Source organism: Sarcophilus harrisii, chromosome 2 (genome assembly GCF_902635505.1).
Source record: "Sarcophilus harrisii chromosome 2, mSarHar1.11, whole genome shotgun sequence".
NCBI classification, from domain to species: Eukaryota; Metazoa; Chordata; class Mammalia; order Dasyuromorphia; family Dasyuridae; genus Sarcophilus; species Sarcophilus harrisii.
Window position 1 is genome coordinate 38688932 of NC_045427.1, and position 5917 is coordinate 38694848.

The 5917-nt window shown below is 44.8% G+C and overlaps 1 long non-coding RNA gene across 1 annotated transcript; it reads left to right on the forward strand.

Moving 5' to 3' along the window:
* Positions 1–436: 436 nt before the first annotated feature.
* LOC116421085 lies at positions 437–3100 on the forward strand. The gene is made up of 3 exons (XR_004231403.1): positions 437–693; positions 2076–2150; positions 2482–3100. It is a non-coding gene; the product is annotated as an uncharacterized LOC116421085 (long non-coding RNA).
* Positions 3101–5917: the final 2817 nt, after the last annotated feature.

Sequence of the window (5917 nt, forward strand, 5' to 3'; positions counted from 1 at the left end):
GATTTGAGGGGGAGGCAAACTGTGTTCCCTTTTGATCTATAAAGAAGGCAGAGTGGAGTCTCAGGCCCTCCTGGAAAGCATATCTCCCCAGACAAGTTATTCAATTAGAAATCTTGGTCAAAAAGCACCCTTTTGATCTCTTGGGGATGCCAGACCCTTTCAAATTCCAATTGGAGATCTAATAAGCATCTAGGTCCGGGGACCTGAATGCTTTTCATCCTGAAACCTGAAGCCTCAAGATTCCTTTGTAAAGGGCAATTACTGAACTCATTCTTGGAAGAAGGTCCAAAGCAGCTTGCTCTGGTTCTAGGACTCTGACAACTGAGAAGCCATTCTCCTCTCAGTTTCAGCCTTCATTTCCTAATAGAACTTTGTCATTAAAGAAGGCGGTCTCTTAGCAAAGCTGGCTTACTATCCAACACTAAACTTCCATTTTTTGATGTAATGTACCCCATTTTATTTCCCCTTTCCTCTTCTGCCAGTACAATCCATTTTCCACTTCTGGTTCCTTTTATATGTCATCACAATAAAGTCAACTTGGATTTAAAAGGAGTGCTGGAATCAGGTGAGAACTCCCCTCTCAAATCCCTGCTAGAGCCTGCACAAACTTGAGGGAATCCAGGCCTGAGAAACTCCTGGTTGAAGAGGCAACTTCAACCAGACCAGCTCTAGCCCCTTTCTGCAAGGGCAAAGGTAAGGGGAAGCCAGGTATGAAATTGCTTGGGCTCCAATCACCCCAGTTTGTGTCTCCTTGCATTTCCTCTGATCTCCTACCCAAAATGACTACTCTGATCTCTCAAAGTAGAAAATAAAACGATTATTTATTAACTTCTCTTGAGAATGAGTTGTCCCACCATGAGATAAGGGAAGGTGAAAGCTCTTGGTAGGAGGGCTGAAGAATTAGAAGAATAAACACATCTTGATACATTTTGTTACAAGACATTACATCACAAATTGGGGGGCATTAAGAAGCATGGTGTCCTCTAATAGAATATTAGACATTGGGAACGATTCACTTTCCCTGGTTCCAAGGAAACCATCAATCAGAGCTTCAAGTTTCAGACTACTAGGCTTACAATGTTTAATGCTAAGAGTGTAACTGTTGATAACATCAAATATTGATAAATCTCAACAGGTCAGGTTAAGTAACTATGTCTATAGCTGGCCAAGGCTTAAGTAAATATAGGCTTGCACACACTACTTATGTAGATCAGAGACAAATAATGAAAATGAAATACAGAAAAATAATTTACACATTCCTGTAAGTTCTTCACCTTATCTCTCCATTCTATACAAAGTGATGAACAACCTGATCTTGGAAACAAAACCTACAAAGTGGTCCATGAACCCAAGCAAAATGAAACGTACAAAGTGACAGCAATGTTCTGGGATGACCAGCTGGGAATGACTTATTCCAAGCAGTACACTTATTCACGATGACTCTGAAGGACTTACCATAAGAAATCCTATCCATACCAGAGAAGAAACTGAATGTGTCTGGATACAAATGAAATGATACTCTTTCCCTCTCAATCCCATTCAATTTTCTTAAGGGTTTTATTTTTACTAGGCTAATTTTTTTTGCATCATAATGGTTTTGGAAATGTTTTGTATAATTTCACATGTGGTTTCTTAATGGGGGCTGGAGGTAGGGATAAGGGAGAAAATCTGGCATTCAATTTTTTTAAAATGTAAAGAAAAATTTGTTTTAAAGTTAACTGAGGAGTTAAATCAAGTTGTACAAAAGTTGGATGAAACAGATGATGTTTCTTTGGAGTTCTCTAAATCAATATGCCCCATTCATGGATTTCTTTGGACATTTTTCTGGCTTTCATTTCTGTGTGGAAGACATCACAGATTTAGTCCCAGACCTCCATCAGCAAATTCCTAGTGCCTTTCCCATTCCTTTGGCAGGAAACCCCTACTGCCAGTCTTCTTTTCGCTTATTGGTGCCTAATCTGGTGGCCTAAGAGTTCATAAACACTAAGTATTGACATATAGCTAGTGGTACTTAGGATCAAAAGAAGATGCAGTTAGACCTCACATATTTCTTTGAATTTTTTATTTTAATTTAGAATGGGGACAAGAGAAAAGCAGGAGTATAAAGGACCAAAGTGTGGCCTCCAACAGGCTAGCCCTTCCTGGAGTAGGTAAGGGAATTATTTTCTTGGGATTCCTACCTTGCTTGGATATAATTTTGGGGAAGGAAGAACAGAGGTGGGGGGAAAAATAGTGGGGATCCATGTGGGCAGGGAAGTGGGGATGGACACATTAAGCCTGGATTTTGGGGGTGGCATTCATAGGTCCATGGATGCTGGGTAATAGATGTTGGGATGTCAGCGATCTCCTATGGAGTATGACGCTCTATGTTCACTGTCTCATCGGGCACTGAATGAGGAACTTGCACAGTCTCCGACATATGGGTCCTTTGATTTGGGGGACTGTCGTTAAGGGGCTCTTCTTTTTGCATATTTATTAAAGGGGCCACAATAGAGGAGGTATCCAGTGATCTATTGTCAGAGACATTGCCCTCGTTAACATCCCAACCTGAAGAATTGTCCTGGGGCTGACAGTTGAGGTGGTTCTCCATAGTCCATGGAAGATCGGGGAGGAAAATGCCAATTCTTGATTTGGGATAATATGCGATATATTGGAGACCATGTGCTCTTGAGGGAAGTTATTGTCCATATAGATGAGAGGCCCCGGGGGCCATGGAATCTCCGGCTGTGGACCTTGAGGAATACTCCAATGAGGCACTTGGGTTGGTATACAAGTGGATATGGTGGGGATCACTGGTGGGGGCTCCAGGGTCCAATGAGGCACTTGGGTGGGTATGCACATGAATGTGGAGGGATCAATGGTGGGGGCTCCAGGGTACCGTTCTCCATCATCTGGACATTCTGCCCTTCAGCAATTGAGGCTCCATTCCAAGGAATGGACTCATAATGGCCTGGAGCATCCCAAGGAAGAGTCCAGACAGGTCTGGGATTCCAACTGTATACCCCTATCAAAATGACAAGAATGAAAATATTACAAATCCCTTCCCTAGAGGTTTTCTACCCATGTCCCCCATTCCTTGTTTTGTTACCAACTGGGCTTGATGATGGGAGATCATAAAGCATGTATTTGTTAAGCAAGGGGAAGAGGCATGGGAGCAACTTCATTATGCAACTCTCAAGTGAAAACTTACTGAGATTTGAAGCCCTTGATGTATCCTGCCTGAGCAGAATGTGACTTGTGAAGCCCTTTGTGCAGTACTTACCTGAACTGTCAAAGTCTGTGGAGTCAACACCAGACTCTTCACACTCAGAGACCACACGCCCGCCCGGTCTGAAGGGAAACACTCTTTCTAAAGCCCCCTTGAAGGGATAGAGAAAGGGATGAGGTTGTCCATTTGTACTGGACTCCTGGAAGGTCCAATATAAGTTTTCCAGGGCCACCATCATGTCCCGACATTCACTCCAGCTCTTGTGGACACCTTCGTTGGGCAACATCCTGGAGATCACCCTGTATATAGCTCTGCTTTTATTCCTGGCTGCCCTCATAGCCTGGATATTGGGGTAGGTCCACATATTTAAAAATATTTTGATGGCTTCTGGGCTCCAGGCTTCTCTTTGGGGAGCAAAAGGCTGAGACCCCCGATGTCTTTCAGTTGCTGGAAGAGACATGAAGAAATAGTTAGAATCCTGCCCAGTTGAAAATGACAGTGAGTTGATCTATCCCTGGGCTCAGCTGCCATTCTCTATGGGTCTGGGGCAATATGGGCACTCATAGAATCGGGTGAGATTTGCTGGGTCCAGTCTTTGTGCCCTGCTTTTCAAGTCCTCTTGCCCTTTGGACTCAGTATATTTCTTGCTTCTTTGGAAAGGGATTCATTTTGAGTTTGGACTTCCAAGGGGTCCATGACACCCTTCTCCAAGGCCCACATTAGCTGGGAACTCACCAGTGCCATCATTTCTAGGAGAGGAAATCAAAAGGGATTTCCAGTTACTGGCACCTCCCTTTGCCTTTGCCTTTCACCTGGGCACTATTTCTACCATTAAAGGTCTCAGGGGTCACAAGCTCTGAGGGTAAGGACTTCTCCAGAGCTTCAGAGATTGTAGCTTTTATAGGTAAGCCTTGAACCCAGGACTTCATGACCCATAGTCTGGCTTGGTGTTCCAGGTAAGAAATGAATGAGGATGCAGTGGGAGAGGAATGGCTGCATTCTGGGACAGGACTCCCACAAATCCTGATGTCAAGGATCAAAGCTGGGACATGACATGGGTTCTTTGTAGGTTGAGGCTTCCTTACTCAGTTCATGCCAGTGGGTGGGCTGGGTCACTGCTCTCCCACCAGGCATGGCCCTTCCTCTACTCCCTGCCCTTTTATTAATAACCTAAGGAGGGATGCCTTAATGGGAAGATTGGGGATAAAGGATCGATTTGAGCTTCAAGCAACACTGTACAGAAGGAGGGATTGTACCTGGAGATCCTGCAGGAGAATCTCCTGCTTCTACTTTTTCTTGCTGCTCAGGAACAGCACAGTTGCCTTTCTCAAGTACACTGGCCATTTCTCTTGGTCCTAGAGGGAGGAGACAAAGCTCAAGTCTCCGATCCATGACATTCTTCCTGACAACAAGTATTTTCAGACATCAAGCTTTCAATTTCCCACTTTCCCACCAGCCCAGACTGCTCTCTGTTCTGTCCTGAGACCCAAGCAGGAAATGCTTTCCTTTTCCAGGTGACAACTTCTCCAGTCTTAACAAGGTTGTGTCATCCCAAGTCTTCTCCATGATAAAGATCCCCTGATCCTTCTCCCAGGAGAGAGGCCCGAGTTGCTGACTCTGCAGAATGCCCTCTTGACATTCTACTGCTTACCAAGGTCACCAGGGACCATGTTACTACAGGTGATCTGACCTGGGAGGGTACTGTCTGCTCTTGGGAATCAGCCATGGTGTTTTTTGAGGTAAAAAAGACCCGAAGAAGGCAGAGGAAGCCATGGAAGGGGCTGTATAGGCCACCTTACCTTCCCCACTCATATGCACAGAGGAAGATACTCCCAGAAGGCCAAGGACATCCCTGAGAGTCTCTAAGAGGTTAGACTCAGCAGAATAACTCGCCAATCACCTTGGCTCCATATCCAGAGAAATTTCCAAACATTATAGCCCATGTCCATTTTATCTTACTGATCTCTAGCCCCAAGGCCCTCCAGGAACAAGACTCCATCCAACCATTCTCAACACACTAACCCCAAGGAGACACAAGGAGGATTCATTTTAGCCCAAGCAATTTCATTCTGGTCTTCCCCTTATCTTTGTCCTTCCAGAAAGGGGCTGCACCTGGTCCTGCTGAAGCTGCCTCCAACCAAGGATTTTCTAGACTGGGTTCCCTCAGGCTTGTGTAAGCTCTAGAAGTGATCTGAGAGGGGAGTTCTCACCTGATCCCATCAATCAGATTAACTGCCTGCTTGACTCTTTGGCTACTGAAGGACTGACAATCATGCACACAAAGACCCCTTCTCAGTCCTGGACCTCGTTCCCTGTCCTGTGAGGATGAAGGAGAACAAGTGCTTAAGTATCACTAGAGGCTGGACAACCTTTTGGGAGGGTTCATTTACAGGTGTTGGGAACAAGTTTGCTAAATAAATCACTAGTTTTCTTTAAATTGATCATCTCAATCTCTTCCTGATCAGTTACTAGTTGCTCCTCATTGTTCTAGACTCTTCTTGTAAGTCCCCATCCAAAGGATCTCTGCTCTCAAAGGCTTCCTCTTCATACAGATTTCATGCAAAACTCCTAGGATGCAGCCCGGCAGACACCAGAGGTCACTCATGGGAGGATTTTGAGGTCAGAAAGAACTTTCTAAAGAGAATGTTAAGTCTCCCGGGACCTGAACAAGTACAGCATGGAATGTTCCAAATGGAAAGGGCCCTGGAT